This window comes from Athene cunicularia (genome assembly GCF_003259725.1).
Source record: "Athene cunicularia isolate RWA chromosome 2 unlocalized genomic scaffold, athCun1 chr2_part1, whole genome shotgun sequence".
Taxonomy (NCBI): Eukaryota; Metazoa; Chordata; class Aves; order Strigiformes; family Strigidae; genus Athene; species Athene cunicularia.
In genome coordinates this window covers 141,033,681-141,061,357 of record NW_020799095.1, presented here as the reverse complement: position 1 = coordinate 141,061,357, position 27,677 = coordinate 141,033,681, and the positions used below count along the sequence as shown (strand labels likewise).

General features: G+C 44.7%; 1 protein-coding gene across 1 annotated transcript in view; it reads right to left on the bottom strand.

Annotated features, from left to right (window-relative positions):
• The window catches only part of ZHX2 (zinc fingers and homeoboxes 2), a 69,544-nt gene extending 48,245 nt beyond the window's left edge, over window positions 1-21,299 (bottom strand). The window contains exon 1 of the mRNA XM_026842579.1: window positions 21,105-21,299. The gene's annotated coding sequence lies outside the window, so the exon portion shown is untranslated. The remainder of the gene's footprint in view (window positions 1-21,104) is intronic.
• Window positions 21,300-27,677: the final 6,378 nt, after the last annotated feature.

The following is a 27,677-nucleotide window of genomic DNA, read 5'->3' as shown; positions in this document are numbered from 1 at the left end:
CCACATCTACATGATCCCCCTTCAGGGATGGTAACTCTACCACTTCTCTGGACAGCAAGCTCCAATGCCTGACAACCCTTTCAGTGAAGAAATTTTTCCTAATATCCAATCTAAACCTCCTCTGGCACAACTTGAGGCCATTTCCTCTTGACCTATCACTTGTTACTTTGGAGAAGAGACAAGACACCCACATCACTATAACCTCCTTTCAGGTAGTTGTAGAAAGTGATAAGGTCTCCTCCGAGCCTTTTTTTCTCCAGACTAAACAACCCCAGTTCTCTCAGCTGCTCCTCATAAGACTTGTTCTCTAGACCCTTCACCAGCTTCGTTGCCCCCCTTCTGGACATGCTCCAGCATCAAAATGTCTTTCTTGTAGTGAGGGTTTCAAAACTTGACACAGTATTTGAGGTGCAGCTTCACCAGTGGTGAGTACAAAGGGACAATCACTTCCCTAGTCCTGATATATAAGCCAGGATGCCATTGGCCTTCTTGGCCACCTGGGCACACTGCCAGCTCATATTCAGCCAGCTGTTGACCAACACTCCCAGGTCCTTTTCTGCTGAGCAGCTTTCCAGTCACTCTTCCCCAAGCCTGTAGCATTGCAGTCCCTGTGTTCAGATCCATCCAGGCATCATCATACAAGTTTGCTGAAGAGACGTGGTGTACATTGTACACAGGGGACACAGCCAAGAATGACACGCTCCTTCCTCTCCCAGCCAAATACCAAAGCTCACAACAGCAGTGCTATAGAGGAAAAGACCAACACAGAGAGAGAACTAAAGTGAACACAATACAAAAACATGCAAACTCACATCAGTCCCCACAGTCTAAACACATGTTGGGATCATGATTTGAGGTTTGGGGTCATGATTTGAGACTGCCTGTAAGAGATATCGTGCAGGCAGGTATGGCAGGAGATATCAGCAGCAGCCCATCGGTACAACTGCATGTGTGCACAACACTTTAACCCAGACTGCAGCCAGAAACATCACTAGCTGTTTTCACTGCTTAGATCTGCTGTTAGAGTGACACAGTTTAAAGCCTCCCAGTACCACTCTTAGGTTTGGCCTGGTCTCTCCCAGTCTGAGCCTGATTTCCTTACCACATGACACAGTCCAACAGCAGACACTCTTTTCTCCTGCTCTTAATTTATTCCCTCTTTTGTTTCCCTCAACTCCCAAGCTGAAAAGAAAAAAAACCCAACTTAAAAGAAAAAAAAAAAAAGACTGATCAAGGCCAGCCAGCGACTACATTTTGCTGTTATAAAAATAAATACAAGAGGAAGGGGTTTCCCTTTTCCGGCTGTTTAGACCATTCCTACTTTTGGCTGTAAGTATGGACGTGTTTGCAAATTCCTGCCAAACACAGCAGCCGTCTGTGCAAAACTGGTACAAAAACCGAAATGAGCACAGGGTGTAAATATAAAGCAAGAAATCACTTTGCTCCTTTCAAATAATTGTGCTTGAGTTTCATTCACTTGTGAAGACCAGCACTGTTAGGTGTTACTGAGTCTCTTATTTTCAGTAAGAGCATCCACATGTCTATATCTGGAAAGTTAAGTGAGATGCACCTGGGTCAGCAGCCACTCCATTCATGCCAGGTGACCTATTTTCAGCTACAAGTAACCAAAGAGCCACAAAGAGACCGTAGGAGAGGTTGTCAGGAGTCCCCTACACACTGCTATATATATGGTCCTGTTCGGTGCTGAGCTCCAGCTGCTCTCCTTACTGCAAACTCCTGGCACAGCCCGTTTGAGGTGAACATGTCCCGGGCCACATGCCTATCTGCTCCTCGGCCACACAGCCCCAGCGCCGGCACCGCCACGCTCCAGCACTGACAGCTCACACAAATGCAGCTGAAAAGGGAAAGTCTGCACACACGGACCACTGAAAAACAGCATCTGACCCCAAGAACTGGAAAGGCTTGTGGAAATCCCCACGAAGCAGTTGCTTTTGTGGCCTTTTCTCCCTCTCCTGGGAATAGCCAGCACAGCCTGGGCACTGTGTCTGCTTATTAAGAACCAGTAACTTTGCGCCCATCCTTCCCCTCTGGCTAAATTTTAACTTTAGTTTTTTCTAAGGCAGAGAATACAAAGGGATGGAATGAAACTTTCTCCTTACAGTCTGCCAGTCTTGTGGTCCCACAACTCTGTCCTATCAATTTCTTACCTTCACTGCGGTGATGCCTGCATTGAATGACAACTTGTTATGCCTCCGGGTCCACAGCCCTAAACAGACTGGGATGGTTTTGAAAGCTAAAGCAATACAGGTTCAGACACTGAATGTTTGATTCCCATAGATCGAAGTGCCGTATTTGAATCAAATTAAGATATGGATTCTACCTACATTGGAATGCATCTGTAGCAGCAGATACTTTTTACAGCTTTCTACCCAATTCAGGATCCGGGGCATAATTACACTTCTGAGAGAGAATCCTGCTACTATTTGGATACACCTTTGCCACTCACTCCAGTAGGAGCAGGTTTGAACCAAGGAAGATAAAGCGCAATTCACATCCTACTGTGAAGAGCTGTTCAGGAGAAATGCACTTTCACCCTTCAAAAATCAGACAAAACCAGATTTCATACAAAATTTATCCTAACCTTCCACATAACCAGCAACAAGACATTAATTTCTTCCATCTCACGATATATTTAATGAGGGGGAAAAAAAGGTAGATGTGCACACCCCTTTCTCCAGTGTTCCTTGTTATTCTTCCAGAACAATTCTTCAAAGCTGCTGAGATCACTGTATGTTACCTCCTTTTTGAAGGATCAGATACATTGCATCAAAAAGCATGCAGGAAAAGTTCTAGGGCATGAAACCAATTTTTGCGCACTTTTATCTGGGTCAGCTTTTCTATTGATTCTGCAAATACCATATCATTTTTTTAAAGCTAAGGTTTTTTAGTTTAAAAAGAAGAAAAAGAGAACATCAGAACTTAAGTCAAACATCCATGTGAGCCAAGGATTAGTTTTGCTGGGTGACTCCAAATCAAAAAGGTAGATTTTTTTTTTAAATAATAAAGTCTAACTAACAGTGAAAGAACATCTGGATTGATTTCTAAATTCAGTAAATGCCCTCTTTCCATACTGCTTCTGTTTTTATTAAATCCCATTTAATGTCTTCGCTGTTAGATGTACAGAATTTAGACAGCTGACAACACTGGGAAAGCTAATGTGAGACAAACACATTAAAAACACACACACACGTTTTACCATTAATTCACCCCTCCCTTTCTCTGCCCCCCTGCCAAGTTTTCTTCCATAGTTATGAACTATTTGGCACAGCCTCTAGCTTTGCTTTATGTCGTTTCATCAACCCCAATGTGTGTCTTGAGGCACTCTGAAACAGAAAAAAGAAACAACTGGCCTCGGGTGATAAAAGGCTGGATCCTGTTTTAAGAGGTGACCTGCTGCAGACATACTGAAGGTCTCATATCAACTTCATCTGTACACAGAGGTGGGAAATGGAGAAAGGACATTTCTAGGAGGATGCCTACCAACAGATGACAGTTTGTAGTAGGAGCGACTCAGAAAATGTGCTTGCAACTCCAGATGACAGCAGAAAAAAGCCAATAAAGTAGTTGGCAATTTTAATTAACTTTTGGTGAAAACAAAAGAACTAATGAACTGGCTCTCAAGTGCTTTTCAGGATGAAGTCCTTTCACTTCTGAGAGATGCTTTTCGCATATTTTGGTGGCGCAGTGATGCTGGGAATAATACCACATTGCCCAAGAGCCTGAGTAGCAATGTGCTTCTGCTGGAAGGTGGGTGGGTGCCTGTTTTGGCAAGATCTTGTTTCACAGGGACCCGGGCACATGGCAAGCAGGGCCACTTGCACACACGCTTATAAGTCAGAGCTCGAGAGGGGTCTGACTAAGCCAAGCATTTCTTTCCTGGCTCTGGGATGTCTGTTTGGCATGCTCAAATCCAGAGGATTGTCAGGATGAATGCCTCAGCCTTTTTATATTCCATTTTCCAAGTCTGGAGAGCTGGGATGGAAAAATGAGTAATCATTTGCACCACACCAGTTGTGTAACACAAACAAAACCCCCAGTCTAACAGCGTAACGATTTCTGATATGCAAATGATTACACCCTAGCATTTTCTCACCACAGTTTTGCCCAATTATGCCTTGTCTTCATTAGGGACATCATACCAGCACTAGGCTGCTGGATGCTGCCTCCAGCATTGAAGTCTATAACCAAAGAGCCACAGACAAGTTGCGCTCACCATGGCAGGGCTGGAGGTCCAAGGGCCCAAGGGTGACCCTCCTTCCAGCACCCCACCATGCTGTACTCCATCCACAGTTCTTAATATACTCCTAACTGCAAGAATTATTGCTGTATTACACCCTGACTTCTCTCTTCCCCTATCCATTAACTGGTTGCTCGAAGCTTTGCAACCTTTCTAAGAAAATGCCTTGAAGAATAAAACTGGGGAGACTCACATTAAATAGGGAAATGAAAATGTATTGCTAGCTACTCTGAAAAAAATAGGCCAGGCTTCTCTAGACCAAATCTCCAGGTATCTCTAAGGCAGTAACAGTTGGCACAATTCTTAAAATACGCACAGGCTGATTAAAGGTTGGCATACGGCACTCACTACACTTAAAGCATTAGCAGTGAATTTTAAAATCAGACATGATGATTTTTGAAAGAAACTTTCTCCAAACACAGGACTGCTTGCTGAATCCCCTCCCTGGCTTGCTCTCCCACCTCAAAATACACCAAGAGGTCACCTTGGGAAAGCCAGAGGTACCAAACTTGGTACCAGCAGAGGTACCAACACCTTGGATGTTGGTTCAAATTCAAACCAGTGGCTGTTTCAGTGTTGAAGTAGGGTTGCAAACCCCAACTTTCTGTGGCTCCTGCCCACCAGACACCATACTGCTCCTTCCCCAGGGGCTGGGCTGTGGTACTGGCCTTGCTGGGAGATGTGGTGCAGATGACAGAGGGCTGAGCAGGGACAACTCACCGATGGACCTCTCTGCTGGAGGAGGTAACTGCAGAGCAAATTTTAACACAAACACATACCCCACCCTAACAGGACACCTTCCCTGGGGAAATGTTTTTTAACCTATGCACCACATCCCAGGCCCTCTCCTTCATCTACTCCTCTCATGTTTAAAAACCTTCGTTAGCAGAGAGAAGCCAAGCTCTGCCCGCCCTCCTTGCTCTGGTTAGTGACTCTAAAAACCAGGACTGAGTAATCAGCAAGTACCTTCCCCTCCTCTCCCACACACCAGGGGGAAAGGAGGGCTGCTTTCCTTCAGCTGCCTTCCCCATCTTCCTATTAAGTATTGAAGCACCCTGCACTGTAATGTATTTAATATGGGAAGTGTTTTTATCCTCTTATTATAGATGAGGTAAAGCAAGACTGATAGTTTGGGTTTATTTATGTTATCTCAGTTTAAAGAGCCAACAAGAAGAGGTTCTATGCCGCATCTCGTTCTCACTAACAAGGAGAGAGTGTGAAGTTCAAGGGCAGACTTGGCTGCAGTGACCATTAAATAGTGGAGTCCAACATCCTCAGGACAGCAAGGAGGGTGCACAGCAAGCTCGCTACCCTGGACTTCAGGAGACTGCACTGATGAACAAGAAGATCCTGGACATACTCAAACACAAAAAGGAAGCCTACAGAGGGTGGAAGCAAGGACAGGCAGCCTGGGAGGAATACATTAAAACTGTCTGAGCAGCCAGGGATCAGGTTAGGAAAGCTAAAGCCCCAACACAGTTAAATCTGTCCAGGGATGTCAAGGGCAACAAGAAAAGCTCATACGGGTACATTGGTGATAAAAGGAAGACTAGGAAAAATGTGTTCCTTCTCTTTAAGGAAACAGGAGATGATCTGGTTACCCAGGACATGGAAAAGGCTGAGGTACTCAATGACTTTTTTGCCTCAGTCTTCATTGGCAGGTGCTCCAGTCACACTGCCCAAGATACAGAAGGCAAAGGTGGGGACTGGGAGAATGAAGAACTTCCCACTGTAGGAGAAGGTCAAGTTTGAGACCATCTAAGGAACATGAAGGTGCACAAGCCCATGGGACCTGATGAAATGCATCAGGGAACTGGCGGATGAAGTGGCTGAGCTATTATCCATCTTATCTGAGAAGCTGTGGCGGTCTGGTGAAGTTCCATCTGACTGGAAAAGGGGAAACATAACCCCTTTTTCAAAAGGGAAAAAAAGAAGCCCCAGGGAACTACAGGCAGTCAGTCTCACCTCTGTGCCCAACAAGATCATGGAGCAGATCCTCCTGGAAACTATGCTAGAGCACATGGAAAATAAGGAGGTGATTTGTGACAGCCAGGATGGCTTCACTAAGGGCAAACAGTGCCTAGCTAATTCGGTGGCTTTTTACGATGGGTTTACAGTGCTGGTGGATTAAGGTAGAGCAACTGACATCATCTACCTGGACTTGTGCAAAGCATCTGACACTGTCCCACATGACATCCTTGTCTCTAAATCTGAGACATGGATTTGACCGATGGACCACTCAGTGGGTAAGAAATTGGCTGGATGGTCTCACTCAAAGAGTTGTGGTCAACAGCTCCGAGTGGAGAGCAGTGATGAAAGGTGTTCCACAGGGGTTGGTGTTGGGACTGGAGCTGCTTAACATCTTTGTCGGTGACATGGACTGTGGAATTGAGTGCATCCTCAGCAAGTTTGTCAACGACACCAAGGTGTGTGGTGTGGTCAACACACAAGAGGGAAAGAATGCCATCCACAGGGACCTTGACAGGCTTGACAAGTGGGCCTGTGCAAATGTCATGAAATTTAACAAGGCCAAGGGCAAGGTCTTGCACACAGATTGAAGCAATCCCAAGCACAAATACAGGCTGGGTGATGAGTGGATTGAGAGCAGCCCTGTGGAGAAGGACTTGGGGGTATTAGTGAATGAAAAACTGACTATGAGCCAGCAATATGTGCTCACAGTCAAGAAAGCCAACCATATCCTGGGCTGTATCAAGAGAAGCATGGCCAGCAGGTTGGCGGAGGTGATTCTCCCCCTCTACTTCACTCTTGTGAGACCCTGCCTGGAGTACTATGTTCAGCTCTGTGACCCCCAACATATGAAGGACATGGACTTGCTTGAGGGGATGCAGAGAAGGGCCCAGATGATCAGGGGGCTGGAGCATCTCCCTTATGAGGACAGACAGAGAGTTGGGGTTGTTCAGCCTGGAGAAGAGAAGGCTCTGGGGAGACCTTATGGTGACCTTCCAGTACTTAAAGGAGGCTACAGGAAAGCTGGAGAGAGACGTTTTATCAGGGACTATAGTGACAGGATGAGTAGTAATGGTTTTAAACTGAAAGAGGGTAGATTCAGATTAGAGATAAGGAAGAAATTCTTTACTGTGAGGGTGGTGAGGCACTGGCACAGGTTGCCCAGAGAAGCTGTGGCTGCCCCCTCCCTGGCAGGGTTCAAGGCCAGGTTGGACAGGACTGTGAAAAACCTGGGCTAGTGGAAGGTGTCCCTGCCCATGGCAGGGGGGGTGGAACTAGATGGTCTTTAAGGTCCCTTCTAACCCAAATCATTCTATCATTTTGTGATTCCATGATTCTATGAAATTAAGGCTGTGGCTTCACAAGACTGCAGATCTGGCTTTGTTGCGCCCATTTCTTGATTGAGACATCCCAGCAGTGCAAAGCACAGCCTGGCCAGGACCCCCGGGCAGGCCTCAGCAGCTGGGTGGATGGTGCCCCCGGCAGCGTATCTCCCCTGCAGTCACCAGTGGCTGCCATTTCTGTACTTCTGAGGGCTGTGGCGTTGCAACGCCCGTGGGATTGGGGTGGGCTTTGGCTCCCATTGCCACCGGGCCACCCTGTACTGTTGCTCACCCCATGCCCTCGAATGTGCATTTCAGCCTGCTTACTAACATCTCCTAATTTAAATACTTAGGCCACTTTGCAACAAACATAGATGCTTTTGTGCCTGTGCTCTTGCATGTGGACTTCGATCAACAGGTTTTGGCCACATGTCCCACAACGGGTCGTAGTGAGGCAGTTTATTCTCTTCAACAGAGCTACCAGGCAAACAGTTTCATGTAATGTAATATGCTGAACCTGAATGGACTCTCTCAAACTGGATTCAGAAATATCTATGGGCAAATATAGTCACAGATCAGCAGAGAGCTACTGGTAATTGGCTCAGATTTATATAGAATCACAGAACAGTTTGGGTTGGAAGAGACCTTTAAAGGTCACCTAGTCCAACCCCCAACGTATATACAACCTCTCAGCAAAGGAAACAGTGGCTCTGAAGTGTCTTGTGTAAAGCAAGATAAGTAAACACCTTTAAATAAAGCTCATCAACCTTTCAAATCCAGGCAGGGTAGTTATGGCTCTCTTCAGCCTGAAATCAGTCCTAACTTTGCCAATCTCTTTTCTTCACAACACTTTATGACAACTTTATGACAACTTCCCAATAATTGGGAAGCAGCACAAAAACTTCAACCAGAACATGCTCAACTGCCCAAAGGCAAACTGCACAGCTTGGATTTAATTTTTATTTATATGTTTGCATTTTCCAGATTAATGTGTGGTCTAAGCAAAAACCAAAGCCAGAGTCTCCACTGCCTTCATCCAAACTCAGCCATGAGCTCTCACAAGGCCCGGTGAAATAACCCACTTGGGCCCTGAAATCCCTTTTCTTTAGGGTACTTTGCCCTACAAGGAGTTCTGTAATGCTCTGTTCAAAGATGAACAGTGCTCAGAAATTTTATTCTTTATGGAAGGTATTTAAAAGCAGACATCATCTGCAAGCTATAAATCCTCCCTGCACAAACCTACCCTAAATCTAGAGCATCTGTGGACCAAATTTGACCCCTAGAATCAACATGCTCACCTCTCCTTTTCTGTTAAAATAAAGGCAGAATTTGGCCCTGGAAGCTTAAGGTTGCTCCTCAGTTTGCAGCAGAGCCTAACTAGAAACCTGTCAAGTTTCTAGTCCGCACCTCAAATAGCCTTGTCAAGTCATATAATCAGCAAGAAGCAGCCAAAGCAGGGCTTTATTGTCAGGGAATGTAAACAAATAGCAGGCAGTGCTGCTCATCTATCTCAGGTTGGTGCATATAATTTTAATTAAAGCATTTATGTAAATACAGATGCAAATTAGGTTCAGTATAGCATCTGGCAAATTACTATCAGAGCCCTGAGGCTACTGGCAAATTATCAGCATGAGCTTTCATGATGTGAAGGTACCAAATTCAGTCTTGGTCCAGACACTGTACATTATATTTGGCTTGAATTGGCAGTAAAACACCATATTGGTACATACATAAGAAGTTAAATAGTCTTCCATTTGAAAAAGAGCTCTTAGGAGCTAAACGAACATCATTCACATCCATCCTTTACATAGCCTATGTCTAGCAAGGAAAAACCCTTTCGCATTTCTGCAACACCTATCAAAGGAACTCAAAGCGCCTCTGAAATGTTAATTAATCCATACTCGCCTCAGGGGAGATCTATTTTAAAGATGGTTATATGGAGTCTGCATTCATGTCTCATTTGCCAAAGGCTCGCAGGAGGGAAAGCCACAGAGATTGAACCCGGACCTAGAAGCCTTGATTCCCTGCTCCTCCACATTCTCATCACAAGACCTCCCTCCCCGAAAATCACAAGAACTCACTCACACCAAAGAGGTGTGAACCTCTTTGGCCTAGATATCACTCCCTCAAAGTAGTGTTAACTTCAAAACCTTGTTAAAACTGCAAAGGTGATTACATGACAAGAAAAATAAGGGAAAACAAATCACAAAGGGAGGAAAAAAAAACCCACCCAAGTTTTGAAAATGCTGAAAGGATTTTATCTCTGGTAAATGGAAAGGTATGGCCAAGATAATGTTCACAACAATATCAGCATCAATTTCTGACGATTACACCTTACCTCAAGGTGCAATTCCATCTTTAGGGCCTTGCAAGTGGAGATCAATTCCCCTTCTTTCAGAACCCTCCATTAAGACCAGTGCTTGGAAAGAAGTAATAGCTCCTAAGACTTAAGAGTACACTTAACTTGATCAACATCAATGATGCTTAAGCACATGCTTAACATCTTCCCTGCAATACCCTTGTGAATTTCCCAGGGTATGAATTTCCCACCAGCACTGAATGAAGTGAAATCACATTTCCAATTTATTCAGAACGGATGCATAAGTTGATTGAAAACAATTGTTATTACTGTCAACAAAGAACAGGAGAAGGAAATGCAGTAAAGTTTGGAGTCACAGAGGTACATTCACAGCATGACAAAATGACACATACATGACATATCATTACTATGACAACATTGTTTGGAAGACATGGGTAATCAGCACTTTGTAAGCATATGGTCATATACTGGCCCCTTCCTGTGCTCAAAATTAAAAACAAAACAGAGGGACAGGAATGCTAAAGGCATCAAGCCACAGACTGGCCTGTTTGCATTCCTTTGCTCTGATATCAGTTATGATGACTGCAGATTCATTTAAATGCTTTGTTTATTGACTTGTTTGTCTGTCTTTAGCATTGTGTTTCCATAAAAACCCCCAATAAACAGGTAAAAATAGCAAGTGGTGCTTTTGCATGTTGGGACGCTGGTGTGAATTCCTACAGTAACGGTCAGTTCCCAGCTGCAGGGAGAGTCTGGAAGAGGGGGAACGGGGAATGGAGATGCAACTAAGGACATTACACTGAGGTCCTGTCTCCTGTGATCTACTGGAACAGGATAAACATGAGAGCTTCATGCCCTGGTAAGCTGGGCAGCCCTGTTCTCCATGACCCTGAAAAAATACTGGTACATATATATAGGAAACTTGCTGGAGAGCTTAACATTTCAGGCTTAGCTTCTCCACAGCATGTTTGGATCTTGACTGGACCGTGCTCCAGTAAAACATTTTCTGGGTCCCCTCTGCAAGAAGAAAACATGCCAAGTTTCACTGGAAGGAGGGATGCTAAAGACTGTTAAAAAAGATGAGACACTTCCCATTCTTATTTTGGGAGAAAACTAAGCTGAAATCACAGTCTTGCCACGTATGTGTTTCAAGTCAGAATCCACATTCCTCATGAAGGCCAAGTTGGCGATCTTGATGCTTTCTTGTTGATAATCACATCTCAATAGACTTTTATCTGATCTGAGACTTAACTGAGCAGTTCCAACAGACTGAATGATTGCACTAGTTCTGCCAAAGGCAGTAAGCAAAGATACAAGCAAACAGATAAATAAGAGACTTGCAAGTCTGACGTGGCCTTTGCCATCCGTGCCACTTGACTGGCACACCCTCAGGGACCCGTGAGGAAACTGGTATGTCCTATACTGTATTGAAAGTCGAGTTATTCAGGTAGCAACTCACAACCCAGGGACACGGGTGGATTAGAGGAAAAGGAGAGGCAAGAGGGTATGGTCCCAGCCAGGCTATGGGAGAGGAGGTTCCAATTCTCCACCTGACCTTGTGTAAACCATTTTTTTATTTCTCGGTGCTTCTACACCTAATTCTTGTAACAAAACTTTCCTGTATCACAAACACTGGGATGGAAAATACGCAAGCAGATATAAGCTGCTTGTATTTTAAAAGAGGTGGGATTAAATAAGCTCCAATAAACCACTCTCTTCTCTGCTTCTCCAATGAAGCTGAGGATGACCTTGAGGTGTTTTTCTCAAGCAAAGAAATGTGTAACTGTAAAAGGCTGGGGAGTAAGAGAGGAGCAGTATTTCACCAAAGGGCCTGTAGTAACAGTGTAACAACATAAGGTCTTGAAGGGAGCTAAGGATTAAAACTCAGTGTGGAAAGAGAGAGAGGAGGTGGTAAAAACCCAACAGAATTATCTGTCTTTCGAGACTTAGGGGGTGAAGCTGTGCTAGGAAGAGGGAAGAGGGTTGCTCTGCTCAAGAGGTAAAGTTGGGCCTTGTGTTCTCTGTCTGCGTATTTTTCCACTTTTTATTTTTGAATCTTGCAACATTATCCAGCAATAGATGGCACACAGCTAGAAAAACAACTGCCATGCCCCACTCCAGAAGGTGGTGGGAACATCAGAACCACCCCACAAAGAAGGACAATGAGAGAGGACCTGCAACATTAAAATGTGCCTTCACCTCTGTTTTACTGAGGGGAATCTGAAAACACCCCTTCAAAAATTTATGGGAACTAAGATGCCAGAAGCACTCCAACAGCAGGCACACACCCATATGTAATCTTGCCAAAACGCTACATGGCAGATAGAGCTATCGCAGCAAAGCGGTGCTCTACAAGAGCCTAGCAGAAGTCCTGCGCAGGCCAGAGAAAGGGTGGCTTCCCCAGTGTACGCATGCCGTGTCTTGGGGCTGTGCCAGCATGGCCGTGTCACTCGGGAATCACACCTCTCCATGCTTTTTGGGCAGTACAGCTTTGCTGGCAGAAGTTGAATCCATGTAGACATGGATTAACCCCAAGCTATTTTAGAAGAAGTAGAGATATGAGCTAACTTCCTAGATTACATTACAACCTGTGCTGTAATAAGAAATTCAGCCTTGTGCCTTTCCACACAGAGCTGCTCAGTTCCCTGGGGGTGGGGACCACTGGATGCTGTCAAGTAAAGTCAAGATGCTGATGCCACAAAATAAATGGTTTTATAAAACAGGACAGTTTTCACTGATATGCAAACTTTAGATGAGTGCTGTTTGGCGCCCGATCACGTCATATTAGTGCAGATGGACCCAAGTATGCAAGCATGACAATCGCAAGGCGAATTTGTACTCCTTAAGCCAAGGCAAGCACAATATGTAAACAGTATCAGGGACAAAAATGAGAAACTAACACATCTCAAAGGGCAATTAAACTTCTGAAAAGGCCTAGTTTAGCAGGTCTTGCAGGACACCTTCATCTCAGACTCAACCAGAAGCCATTTTATTTGGGTTTTCCCATGTCTACCCATGAACTTAAGGCTGGTTTTGCCCTTTTTTCCTCTTAATTTTAGGCTCAGATAACATTTTCTTGAATCAGAATTTACCATGAACCAAAGCTGTTGCTGGCTGGAGTACCCATCAATCTAAATGCACATGAAAATTTAAACTAACACTTCCAAATCTGGGTACTGCCTCCTAGGACACAAGGCAAACATGGATATACTTAATGAACAGCTGTTTTCTACCAAAAATGCTGGAGACTCACAAGTCCCTGTGAACTACTGGTACCCTACTGATCACTCAGATGCCAAGAAATCACTTTAATGGCTAGACTTCAGAAATCACTATTCGTAAATGTGAGCAATCACTTTTATCTTGACAAGACATGAGTACACTGGCAGAAAAGGAAAATGAGTAATGAGTTGCAGCATCCTCCAAAGCACGGTCCAGTCCTCAGTCTGAAAGTGTTGAAATCAGGAATCTGCCCAAGAGAGCAAACAGACACGCTTTTTCCTTGGAAACACAACCCGCAGCTGAGCAGCATGCAGAAGACACATCTGGAATTTCTCTGCTGCCAGCAGCTCTTTTATGTCAAGTTATGACACCAAGAACCAAAGGTTGTTCTCCACACAGAACCTCTCCCTCTTCCAGTTATTTTGTAGGATGTAGTTAAGTTTCTACTTACGGAAAATGTTAATTACTGCTGTATTTTCTCACATCATTGATACCTGACCATTGATGCCTCTGACAGAGATAAGACACAGCCCCCAACATTCTGAATTACACTCGTTCCCTATGCTCTGGAACAGAGATTTTGCAACATTCCTCACCTGTGATTCAACCCTAAACTCAGAAAGAAGGAACAGGGCCTGCTTTGGGCAGACTCCTCCTAACTATCAAGGAAGAAGCGATGAAAAGGCTCCCAAAATTTAGGTGGAGCTTCATGCCCTTGCTGAGATGAGGGGAGAGATCTTCCACAAGGAAGAGAGCAGCTCTACAGATGGAGAGGTAACTGCCCCATTGGTAACTAACAAAAATAATAACCTGCTCTGCAGCCTCCACTGCAGCTGTCTCTGGAAGAGCTGCACTAGCCAAGGTACAGGGACTCAATTCCTGCATTTACCCACTTTCTAGTTTTTGGAGGAATTGCTTCAATCAAGACTGACAAGGGTCACTCAAGATCTGAATGTTATTCTTGTCTCAGAAGTCTTCCCCAGAGGCGCTTATGCTAGTTCTGAGGGCAAAACCAGATGGCATTCAGCACACTGACGGGATTGCCTGGAAATCAATGTGACAATGGAGTCCATTCAGAGCCTGCTGTAGTCATACAGGGTGCAATATGACCATTAAATTGTGGCTACCACCAGGCTACCTTGAGTGGGCTTTTCACCTTGTCCTAGCAGTAGGAAATTAAGCTGTTAAGATAAACCCTTACAACACTGCTTTGGTGAAAGACAGGACTTTGAAATTTTACTGTGGGTCCACTGTAATTTTGCTCCATCAAGTAAAAGGAATGGCTCCAGGTGAGAAACCAAGCATCCCCTGTAATCTGATATAATCTGGGATAAAATATTCACACTCTGTAAGAAATAATAATGAGAAAGTTGTACCAGGGAATGCTTCTGATATGGGTCTATTTTGCTGCCTGGCTCTACTCTGGCACTACCCACAAGCCCAGAAGCTCAAACAGTATTAAGAGTCTGGTCATTTCTGAGACACCCTGCATCTTTCAAACACACATGAACCTTTTTACTCTAAAGGCCAGCTGCATATAGAAAAAACATTAAACTCTGTACAGACCAGTCCTCACTTCTGGAGTCACACCTGTTCTCTTTAAAGCATATCTCCCTACTTTACCAAAAAAAGCCAGCAACATGTATTAACACTAGTGTTTGCTCTGCAGATGGCTGTGGTCAAGAAATATAGATTCTAATCTGCCTGGTGCACCATCAGATGAGCTGCAGTTGGGATTTAGTGGACAGGTTCTTTATTGCTGGTAGATGTAAGCGATGGGAAGAGCTCATTTTTATCTCCAGAATCTGGATGGAGGGGAAAAATAGCTTCCCTGCTGCTTTTTGGTACCAGAGGGAGCTAAAACAACTGACAGCTTTCCAGGGAAAGCACTAATCAGTGCATCTCTCTGCGATCACGTAGGAGCTCTGTTTGGGATGGGACAAGAATGACTTGTAGCAACAGCTTCAGATGAGGCTTGGTGAGTGAGTGTCCCTCTCTTTCACACTAACCAGACTTTAATCAAAAGTAGCATTAAAGTTTTGGGCAAAACCATTTCCATTTTCTGCTGGCTTCCCACTGCTCAGCTCCTGGCAAACTGTTCAACTTTTGTGCCTCAGCTTCCCCATTATGAAAGTAATAAAACCTTCCCTGGAGGCATAATTTACACCTTGGTGCTTGTAGAACATGATGCAAAGGAAAGCTCTACAGGAACTACAGATTGTCAGTAGAGCAGCCAAGACTCTGCTCAGAGGCTGAATACCAGACACTAGACTAGGTTAGTCTGGTTATGAATCTGACATGTTACAGGGAGTTGCCTGGAGTAATGGCTCACCAAGGGACCTACTGAGCCACTAATGCTTCAGCAAACCACCAGGCTCCTTGACCCCTACATCCAGATGTGCAGTGCAAGCTTGGAAAGCAAAACTAAAGAGAAGCTGCTGCCTTCTTCATATTCATGAGCTCTTTAATAATGCTCAACAAAACTTGAAGACATGTTCTCTGCTGTTGCTCCTGCCCTTTTGCACAGTGAGCAAGTCATAAATATTTCAGGGGAAGAGTCCAGAAAATTTGCAAGATTGGTCCTAGCCTTTTACAGCATTAATGAGCAGGCCATTAATAGTTAATGAAGCAGCTGCTGGTGATCTCAGAGGTAAAGGCAAGATGAGACCAGCAGTGTTTGCCCATTCACTACAATGTGATAATGCGAAGGAATGGCTTGATCCTTTTATCAAACACTCCCCATCACGGCAAGACCCAGGAGCTGATCACAGGTCCTCCAGCAGAACCGCACCCGACACCCCTGCTCCACTGCTGTCACCCAGCAGGGATGGAGACTGTTGCAAAGGCTCTGAACCATATGTCCTGATGCTCTGGGCACATCTGCAGGAGTGAAAAGGCCTCAGTGCTGCGTCTTAAACACAAGGGTGATGTCCCAAACACTTACTAGGTAGGACCACACAATGCATGTGTGCAGGTGCATGTGTGCACCCTGCAGTCATACATATGTAAAAATGCCAATAAAAAGAGTGGGGGTTTGGGCCTTTTAAGGGTCTCAGCTACTTGTTCGAAGCTGCACCTTGAAAGCCAAATTCACAATACAATTAGGCAGTCAACTTCAAAGAACAGCTCCTGTGATTTCAGCCTTGCATGAAGCAAAGACTTCAGTGAAAAGGTATTTTTGCTGTACTCACTCTTTCATGCCTCTGAACTGTCGCTGTCTTGTCTGTATGTTTGAAGCCGGGAAAGCATGTCACCTTTTGGTAACTCCTTTACTGGGAGCTTTACCGAGGAAGGGCATCATGCAGCTGCTGCCTGTCAGCCAGGCTGTCAAGAGCAACTCCAGCTCTATAGCCCAGACAGGGGCTAAATGAAAGTCAGATGGCAAGAAGAACTGGGTAAAAGTTTGGACATTGCCAAACTCCATTTCCTTCTTTTTATCCCTGCTGGCATCACCAATTTTTAAGGGATCTGTGAGGCTGGTTTCCAGCTGCCTCCACATTTGTGTGTATGTGGGTCTGTCAATCCCAGCACTACTTTTTTTTTTTTTTTAAATTGCTGGCTAACCTCTGTTGCATTTGACAGAGGTGAAATTCTTGAAGATAGTAACTTCCTACTGGTCTCATGAAAACAGACAGAGTGTAGAGAAGAGATGCCCACCATCAGTGCCATGAAGCGCAGAAGGGTTAGTCTGACCCCTCTCCCATTCCATGTAGGAATTCAATCTCACGAGTTAAACACGCTGGAAAGTGGTTTGCGTCAGTCCCACTGGCCCCAGGAATAATCGGCTTCCTGGATTTCAGCTCACATCACATCTGGTTGTGACAGATGAAGCTTTTACTGCTCAACAACTAATAGGGGTCTGCACAAAAAAGTAAAGATTGTTAGCAGAGATATTCCCTGAAGACCCCCAGGTGGACAGGGACAGCACAAGCCCATCTTCTTCAACAGCAAGCTCACAAACTGATTGGGGTTTGGAGGCAATCTGAATATCTCCCTTTTATGTAAGTGTCCTTAGCACAGAGTGCAAAAGTTTGCACTTCATCTGTTCGGGCTGTTAATACTCAGAGCTGGCATTCAAGAGCCTTGCATTCATTGTGAAGAAGGAAAGGAAAAGTAAAGCTCAATTTCAGAGTTATAGACTTAATTTCACCCTCCAAACCAGAGATGTTAAATAGCACAGGAGTCAAAAGCAAGTGCAGCATTGGGCCCTTTCTTAAAGAACTACCACAGAATTGTCTAGGTTGGAAAAGACCTTGAAGATCATTCAGTCCAACCATTAACCTCACACTGACAGTTCCCAACTACACCAGATCCCTCAGCATTATGTCAACCCGACTCTTAAACACCTCCAGGAATGGGGACTGCACCATCTAACAACTATGCTTTGCTTAATCTGTCTGCAGGTACTCACTGAAGAGACAAAAAACTTCTCTGTCAGCACCCTACTCTCACCTAAACGGTGGGCAGCACCTCCTGGGATGATCAATTTCTAGTTTTTAACAAAACTGGTCCTTGGCTTTGCTTGCCTTCAAACAAGACTCTGCCTGCCTACTTTCAATGAAGATCAAAGGTGACCTCAATAAAACCTCACTGTATTAAGATCTATAAAATAAGTTTATTATGTTAAATTTCAAGTAATTATTTTATTCTGTAATTTGATTAAAAACTATCATTTGCCAAATGTGCCTTGGAAAAAAATATTAGTACTTGGATTTAATAATAAAGTACGTAATTAGCAATGAATGTAAAACCCATAGCATGTAACATTCCTTTATGCTTTAAGTGGGGAACATCTTAAAATCATTATAAAACTTGATTTAAAGACTTTAATACCTTGAACTATTTAAATCACATTAAGGATGAAACTTCTCGTATGAAGAACCCTGCCAAACTCAGATGTGCGTTGGGCTGTTCCTCACCCTCATACCATCTATTTTACATAATTTAAGAATGGGTATTTTAAAGCCACAGACAAGTAAGGAAAAAGTTTAATGACCAAAAAACCCCACCCAACTTCAAATGTTTCTTAATCAGCTTCCTATTAGGTGCCTGTTTCATTTAAAAAAGAAGAAAAAACAAGAGTAATAAGATTCTTAATATTTTTCCTCCTAGCTACACTGTAAAAGTTTCAGTACTAAGTCTGTGTTAAACTTACTGTTTCCAATTTTTTGAGTACTTGTTTTTTACTGATTTTAAAACACAGCAATGGGACAAAGGCCATTCACACGCTAGCCAAAAAATCAAGGTGCAACCCCAACCAAGCCAAGTGGCTACAGTGAAAGGTGAGGAGTGTTTCAAGATGAAGTATCTGTAGGTTGTAAAAGACCAATAGTAAGGGGTGGCAAATCACAGTCTTTCTCCACTGCTGTGCAGATCAGCGATCATGAATGAGAGCAGAAGAAGGGTCTCCCGGCTGATCTGTGTGTGCCAGAAGCTCACTGTGGGAATCCTTCTGAAAGATGCTATGGCAGTGCCCAGGTGTGCAAACCAAACCCAACGTGACAGTGACCTTATGACACACGGTAGCAACCTCCACCCTGAGATTCAGTAAAAAGGTCAGGATGAGAGTGAGAAGGAACAAACAAAATCCCCATTTACACAGATATGAAAAAAATACAGGCAGATTAAAAAATTAAAGTAAAATCATAACAGCATGTTAGATGAAAACATGAACCAGTCTGAGCAGTCTGCAGCGAGAGCTGCACCTACTACAGGGTATTCCTTGTGCCAGTGTGAGGCAAACAGCAAAGGATGCATTGAGTCCAATGCAGCTAATTGAAAAATATGACCAAATTCCAACCTTGGCTGCAGAAATCGATACAGAGAAGAGGAGGCTCAGGTATGAACTAATCTTTCCTGTGCAAATACACTGTTTCCAAATGCAGCTACAGCTCACACTGTTGCACACAAAACATCTAAAAGAAAAGTTAGAAGTCTGGCAGAGACCAGGTGGTAATCTCCATCCCCCCTTGCTGCCTGCTACATTCTCTAGGTAAAGCAGCCTGCGAACAGCCACAAATCCTTCGTCATACAGTACTGCATACTGTTTATATCACCACCCATTTTGGGATGTGGCAGTGCTAATGTTAAATGCCCAATATCCTTGCAAAGTACCGTGGACACTTTTCAGGGTGCGTTTCCCGTTTCAAAGCAGGTCCCTCACTCCATCAGGAACCAGAGAAGCTCATTCCCTGTGGCTGGAAAGGAGCCTTCCCTGCCCTGCAAGCACCCTGGCACAGCAGGCTCCCTGCCGGGATGCAGACACATGTGATGGCAGGGTGGGAGCAGGCAGGTGGTGGAAGAGGGGAAGAAGACTGTACCAGGAAGAAATTAAAAATGCAAAACATGCAGTCAACAACGTATGTCCTCCTAAACTGGGCACAGAGTGCAGATAGGGGTTTGTGACTTCTTTTTTTTTTTTTTTTTCCCAAACCCCCACATATTTAACTCCCCTAGAAATTTTGTGGGAGAGGTGCTCAGCAGGGAACCGAAGTCAGCTGGCAAGGGGTGTGCTAATGCCCTGTCATCCCCCATGCCCCACACCTGCAGACCCCAAGGCTGAAAGCACCCACTCATGAGCACTTTGCAGGGAGAACGAGACTGTCCACTACTCGCCAAGAAGCAATAGCAGAGCAAACAAAAAGGAGTTCACATTTCATAAGATTAACTTTAAATCCACTGACTTGGTGCTATGATCTGCTGTTGGAGAAGAGATGGGGTCGGAGCTAAGATCATCCCTATGTATGAGCTCTCTTTGGCATAAATACTACTGTGACACTCCTCTCCTGGGTTGGTCATGCACAGAGTGTTTGCATGTTCACCTGGACCATCAAACAGAGGGTAAACACATAAAAATAAGGTAAAACATGAGAATAAGGTACTTATAGATGAGGCTAAGAACCAGGATAACAGGACAAGCAAACAGAATTCAAGGCACTTCAAGTATATTTAGGCTTGGAAGCAAAACACTTTAGAGAGCTAACATTCTTTTTTCTTGTGTCTGATTAACTGCGGATTTTGAAACTTGTGTTCGCCTTGAGCAGTATTTCCCAAACCACTTCATCCCCTTGACATAACTGCAAGGCACACAGACGAGATGCCGGCAGATACACAGAGGAGAGGCATCCTCTAAAAACTGTTTTAGCAACAGCAAAATTGTGAGGATGCTCTAACTCTAAAGAAAGACAAGATGCCAAGTTGAGAGCAGTTAAGAAAGCAGTTCCCTCCAAACACATCGTTCTTCCTTGTCACATCAATTGCTTTAAAACACATGTGGAGCCTATTCCTTCCTTATGCCGGAGGATCCCAGACAGACAGAGGGAAGTAAAGGCCTCCTAAGGCAGCAGTTCCCTCTGAATTTAATCACAACCATTTGTACCTGGAAAACTACCCACAGCAGTTGGGCAAAATCCTGCAGGCCCTCAGCAGCCACCAGCCTCTGCGGCCAGCAGCCTGGCACAGCTGCACCAGGGACTCTGCCATGTTTGCTGACATTCCTGTGCAGCATCCCCAGGTACCTTCCCTGGTTTGAAAACCTCACATGAGGTTTTTTCAGCATTTTATCACTGCTGGCTTCTCACAGAAAATTAAACCTAACACTCAAAATGGTAACACAGTGGAGCTGGTGCCTTCCTGGCAAGGTGCTTGTGCCTCAGCACAGGCTGGGAAGACCTGTGCCTTAGGTTAAAGCCCAGGTAAAAGTGCTTTTGGCTCTCAAAAAAACCTGGCTGCCCAATCCTGAGAGACAAAGGAGATCCCAAAAATCTGCAACCACGAGGTCACAACTCCTCTTGGTACCAAGCATTGCATGACAGTAATGAAAAGCAGCATCATGACTGTGACAGGATGCGAGAGATACCGTGGGGATGCCAAACAGGGACAGGGAAATAAGTAAGTGATAAAGGACTCTGTAACCACCTTTCGCTGAGCAAAAGGAGGGTGCTGGTGCAGTGGTCCCACAGGCAACCATGCGCTCTCCCTAGGAGGGAGCCGAGCGTTCAAACAACTTCCTCACCTTTCAATCACCTGGAAATAAATAGGTCCAACTCAACACCGCTCTTCTCAGAAGACCGGGGAGGGGAATCTCTTTGGAAAAATGCAGAAAAAACTCAGCTTCAGGGGGGACCGTGATCTGCTGGGATAACCCCATCTTCCACAATTTTCAAGGAAACTGTACTGAAGCCCAGATGACAAGCACCGAAGCCTGTAACAGCAGTGTGCTCCCAGCATATCATTTAAATAAATCAGTTTCTGGAGAGACAAAAGACAAGGAAAAACTCCCTGCGGTGTCTGACAGTTCATGCTTAAGAGGATGTTGAAAAAAAACCCCACAACAAAACATATTTGCTTTAGAGGTAGGAGGCAGGAAGAGGGGTGGGAAAGGCATCTCCTCAAAAACACTTCAGGCCAGAACCATCAGGACTTTCCTTTATTGCGTTTGAGAGTGAATCAGCAGTGCTCCGCCAGCCCGGCAGCAAAGCTCCGAGATGCCGGCGCTGTCTGCTTTGTACCAGCTTCCCCCAGCATGAGAGGACGCAAAACCTCCCCGCAACGCTTCCCAGGGCCTCTGTCCTGGCACTCTTTGAAATCCAACAAAACTTACTACCTCCAACTGTTTACTCCAGGATTTTCTTCCTGCAAAACAGATTTTAAAACAGAACAAGTATTTTCCCACTTCTGCTATCTGAGTAAAGCGTAACATAAAGTAACTGAAACTAATAAGCACGAAATTAGGTTTAAAAATATTTTTTTTAAATTGTCTAAATTGCAGAGTGACAAAAAGGAACACATGCATCTGACGCAAGGGAAGGGGCACCGAGTTCTTAAGAAATAGTGGTATTTTATTAAATCCCTGTGAAAGCGCCTTTAGCAGGAGCTCAGAACCTGGTTTTTTTTTGAGTGCTATTTAAAAAAAGAAAAACCAACACAAACAAGAAGACTGTTTAAAAATAAAGGAATCACATTTTTCCCTACACAGCTTTGTTCACAGGGCTTCTTCCTCCACTCATCAGATTGGACAAGAGGTTAAATAACCCTGAACTTGAGGCTTCCTTAGTTACTGTCACCGATTCAAACCAAGCAAGAAAATCTCTTTCCATTTGTGGTTTTTTTTTTTTGTTTGTTTTAAGCTCTAGCAAGTAAAATACAGTTTTCACACCAGAAAATGGTGAGAACAACAGACAATCCACAGGTAATTTGAGGTTGTAGGTTTAAAAAAATATTTAGTATTTAAGAGGGGAAATAAGGTCAGGACAGGACTAGTGGGAAAAAAAGATGAAAGGAAAACTGAGATTTCAAGCCCATCATGGGGCAAGGAAACCAGTGCGAGAAGTTCCTCTCCCACCCCTCCCACTGCTTGCATGAAGTTAATTGTCCCCTCCACTGGTGCCAACTGGGATCACATTGTAATTCACATCACTGAAATGCTTCAGGTTAAAAAATAATACTAAAAAAACGTATCTCTCACTTAAGAAAGGAGAGAGTGAAGCAGAGGTTTGCTTCTCACTGAGATTGTTTCCATGCAAACCCACAGCTAAGGGTACAGCGAGTGGAGTAACACAAGGGAAATAACTTCATTTTTCAGCTTTGCCACATATTTTCAGGACAGATCAATTTCAGGCTGTGGAGGAGTCTCCCAAGTGAACTGAACTATGCCGTGGTCAGGTAACACAGGTCTGGAGGAAACTGTGACATGCACAACAGAGCCACCACTTGTGTTTGGGCCAGGATGCTCCTGTGCTCCAGAGTCCCCAGTGCCTGCTCCTGCAGGGAGGATGGGGCTTAACCTGGGTTTAACTCAAGCAGTAAAAACGGTCTTCCAGAGAGGAGTGCTGATGTGCAGATATCAAGAGCTGAACGAGCACACGACAGCAGACATCTCTGCATGGAATCATCTCATGTCAGGTCTGTACCACTAATGCTTACCATGTGATTGTATCAGCCCAGGGCAGAACATATCATTGATGGAGCTGTGCTCCAAAACCCGTGAGCACAAAGATTGTTACCCCAGCAAAGGGCCATATTTGCTAATGCCACTTATCAAACTCATTGCACAGAGTTGGGAGGATTAACCCACCACCAGCAAATTCACCCAAGGAGCAAGTTCTTGGCATAATTGTGGGATGCTGACCCACCAAAGTGCTCGTGCACTGCTAGGTGCTGGGTACACTGAAATATATAAATGCTTACTTTTTTTACCAAGGCCTGTAGTGATGGGAAAAGGGGCAATGGTTTTAAACCAGAATAGTGTTGGTTTAGATTGGATGTAAGGAAGAATTTTTTTACAATGAAGTTGTGGATGCTCTGTCACTGGCAGTGCTCAAGGTCAGGTTGGATGGGGCTTTGAGCAACGTGATCTAGTGCACAGTGTCCCTTTCAACCCAAACCCTTCTATGGTTCTAGGACCCTATGAAAGCTGGGGCTGTCCTTCAGGACAGAGCCCTGGGGTGAGCACAGCCAGTGGGCTTCCCCCAGCTGCAAAACAAAGGGCAGCACAAGACCGATGGAGACCTACATCACTGCAGAGCTTGTCAATGTTGTAGACGGCAACTAGGGTGAGCCTGGACCACGGCCCTGCTTAACCTGTAGTCTATGGGGGCAGGAGGGGATCTGCAAATTCCTCCCAAAATATCTGCAAAAGGTAATTTGAGAAGCAAGCAAGTGGTGAGCAGGCTTTGCTTTGCTAGATCAGGTTCCTACTCGAAAGTCTGCCCAGGGTGCACAACCTGGAAAAGGTATAAACCGTAGATGTAGCTGGGGAGGCTCGTTGCTGGAGTGACACTGAATTCCTTGCATGTACCGTGCTTTCACCACCCAGCACGAACCCTGTACACCAGGCTGACGGGCTTGTCAAACCTCATTGAAATGTCCCCCCTCCTTTCCCGACGTGCAATTTCTAACCATGCAGGCATTACAGATCACCTTCTTCCCCATTTGCTTCCCGACCCTTCCTCCCTTCTCCATCAGCCCTCCAGATGGCAAACACACCCCTCTGCCAAGCGTCAACACGAGTCTTCCCACTGCCAGTCCTGCTCGGGGCATCGCCTGCCACAGGCAGCTCTGGCATGTGCCGTCTCATCTGTGAATTCAAGGGGATGTTGCACCCTAACCCATGTCCTCAGCTACCAGAATAAACCCCCCCTCGGAGGACTTTTTTAAAGTCCCATCCCGGTTACCAATGCCAGAACCTCCTCTGCTTGCCTGTGTCATTCTCCCTCTGCTCACTAACAAAAAACAGCCATCTGAGTCTTCTTCAGTGCTAAATACACAAAATCATTTCACACATCTCCCTCCGTTTGACCGGATTTCCCAGTTTCACCATCAGACTCACAATACTGGCCATTTTATGTAAACTCAGCTTATGTAAAATTCAGTTTTCACTTTAGAAACAGGTTTTGGGTTTCACTGTTCTGAAAAATGCTTGCCAAGTGCATCGTCTTATATCCAAACGCACAGCGTTTCTTGAAACAACCCCAAGTGCATCTTTTTTTAAAACAAAACAATCAATCAAACAACCCTTCTGACTTGCAAAGGCATGGCGGTTTTGGGGAGGGAGGGCTGGGCTGGTGATTTCTGAACTGTCTCGGGATAGCAAGGCTGGAATTGAGCTCTCTTCTTCCAAGGGCCTAATTTACTTCACTTCCATTTTGCTACACTGTTGCAAACCAAACTCTCAAATACTAGCCTGTACAAAAAGCATTTGTAACATTCGGGAAATCAACAACTCCTTTGGCTTTTTCAGAAAAAAACCCAAACTTGCTGCTACCCTGGGACTGAACCGTATCATGGCAGTCAGTAAACTTCAGACCTATTTATTTTGAAGGATTAATAAAATAGTAAACTAACACCAGAAATTAGTTCCAGCTGATGTGACACATGTAAGCTCACCTTGACAGAAGGCCAGTAATTACTTTAATGGCTTTAAGTTAAAGATTTTACAGATTATTTTAATGCCTACTTTTGTTTATTACTTACTTTCAATACCAACAGATACCATCACGCAGATGTGATTGTTACAACCTTCAGTTTGCAGGAACTCTTATGGCAAAAACACACTTGCTGAATTATCCTCACACTTGAAAGAAAGTCAAAAATATAATTACACTCTCTCCACACAAAAAGCAAAGGCAACTTTACTGTAACCTGACGGCCATGCATTTAAAATCTCAGGGAATTCAGTTGTGACACTGTCTGTTTCTAAACAAATTCTAATCAAAACACTATTTTGATTTATTTTCAGTGGATGATTTCAATCCTTAAGTGGACACACAGGAAAGTAATTTAGACATGGGTCAAAACATCCCAACCAGAAGAGACTCCAAATAATATTGCTGAGGATCATCCGAGTTAGAGCAAAGCTAAAAGGAATAAAACCCGAAGATGTCGCACATGCAAATACAGTGATGTCATGCCTGGCATTAAAATTTTCATCTTGTACGAGCATGAGCCAAACCTGCTGTGTTCTCATTCCAGCCTGCAGCAGTTTGAAAGTGGTTTGAAAATGTAAAAAGAAGCAAGTAACTTCACTATATTTAATGTTAGCTTTCTTTTTTGGACTTGTAATAAAAACACAAGAAAACTACTTCTCCCTAACAAAAAGAAACAAAACGTGACCCTGTCAACTTAGGCTGTCTCATACAATGAATTCTTGATTTTACAGACACTGTTTAGAAATTGTTTATTGTAACTAGGGTAAATAGGGAAAAAGAAGTGGTATTTTGAGAGGAAGCGGTTAGAAGGAGCATGCTCCTTTCAAATGTCAATGACAGAGATGTCCTGTGGGATGAAACTCTGACAGGAGAACTTTTGGGGTTGGCAGGCAGGAAAAACGTCATTTTATGAAGGTGAGTAATCACGCAGGCTTTGGCTGATAACTGAGCTATGCACATCTATAAGTGCTTTCCGGCACTGAGTTCATCACAGGTGCAAGAAGAGTGGAACACAGGAGAGCTCTTGGCCGTACATTTCTACAGAAGTCTGAAAGGGGTAACATGCACTCGACTGCCAAAGTAAAATACAGACAGGCCAACAACTTAAAAAATGTATGGCTTTTCAGCATTTATGTTCTTCTCGATTGCTGGCCGGTACCTTGCTTTCCCTGACCTGGAGATCAATTTGCAATTCTGTGTTTCAAAGAGCTGCTGAGTTCATACAACAGACTGAAGCCACATCTACATTAGAAAGGTTTCACCGGGACAGGAATATATTACACTGGCAAAGCACTTTGGTCACAGATACCTCTTAAACAACGAAATTACTCCTCTACGCAGCACAGAGCAGTGTTACTTCACATGCCCTTTCCCAGTAAGGCTATGTATGAGAGCTTTCTGTGAGAGACATCAGATCCCTGCTAGTCACACCTGCGCCTGCACAACTATTCCCAGCCCCAGACAGGAGGGATAAACCCCTCGCAAAATTTATCTGTAGGTGTTTTTTAAAAAAAGACAACTCATTGTCTAACTACATGTGGATTATTTGCAGGTGAGCTGGATGATGAAGAAGAGAGGGGCAAAGATTTACCATCATTTGCTGTAAAAGAATTATGTTGAGGCATTTGTCATTTTAGGTTTCAGCCCAGTTTGGAAATGTTTTGTTGGGTTTTTTTTTGGGGGGGGAGGGGGGGGGATGACTACCATTGCTTCACTAAGGATGTGCTAAAATCCCTTCCTGAACTGTGGTCTTGACACCTGTGGGACAAAGAAATCAAATAGGAAAGACCAGTTTTGCCCAGCTGATGGCCTCACACTGCGACCCCAGCATTGCTGAGGGTGATCCTCGGTGCTGCCAGAGATGCAGCTTCACCAGGCACCCCATGCTCTGCCTCCCTCGCCCGCTGCTCCTCACAGCCCCACCTCGGGACTCAGCTGGCAGGAGGTGCTGACACCCAGCAATCCTGATCATCAAGTTACCTTCCCACCCAGCAAGAGTCCTCCTCTACCCTCCCATTCCTACTTCTTTGGCTGCTTTTCCTCCTTCTGCTCTCCACCTTCCAACCTAAAACTTTTGCAGAGCTCCTCTGCACAGCAGGGCCCTTGCAAGCTCACAGGGTTTAAAAAGGAGTACCTGCCTGGAGAGGATGGGGAGCCTTCATCCAAGAGGTGCCTGGGCAGCCCAAGGGGCGAGGAAACCAGGGCCATGCCCCCACCAGGCTGTCTCCTGGAGGAGGAATTCCCAGGCATAAAGTGAACAGGAAAGAGGCTCAGGAAAGAGCAGGGCAGAGGGATCCCCCAAAAGTCAGGCTGGCACATCCCAACTCCACTTCCGAGTTTTATTCCTAGCAAAGAGGGGAGAAAAAACTGACTTCTGCTGTCTCCCTCATCCCAGAGGAAGAAAGAGAAGGGAAAAGAAAAAAGTAGGCTTTGGAAATCAGATAAAACAAAAGGGAAAGTCATCCCTCCTAAAAAAAACCCAAACCAAACCAAAAGTGGGTGCAATGTGCCAAAGGCCGAGTTTCCCTGAATCTCCCCATCCCGGGGAAAATAAAACGCCAGGGGAAGGCAGAGACCTTGTCAGAGGCTGAAGGAGGGATGGAGCGGGGCGCCCGGCTCTGCCCCGCCGCGGGCCCGGTCCCGCTCCACGGGCGGAACCA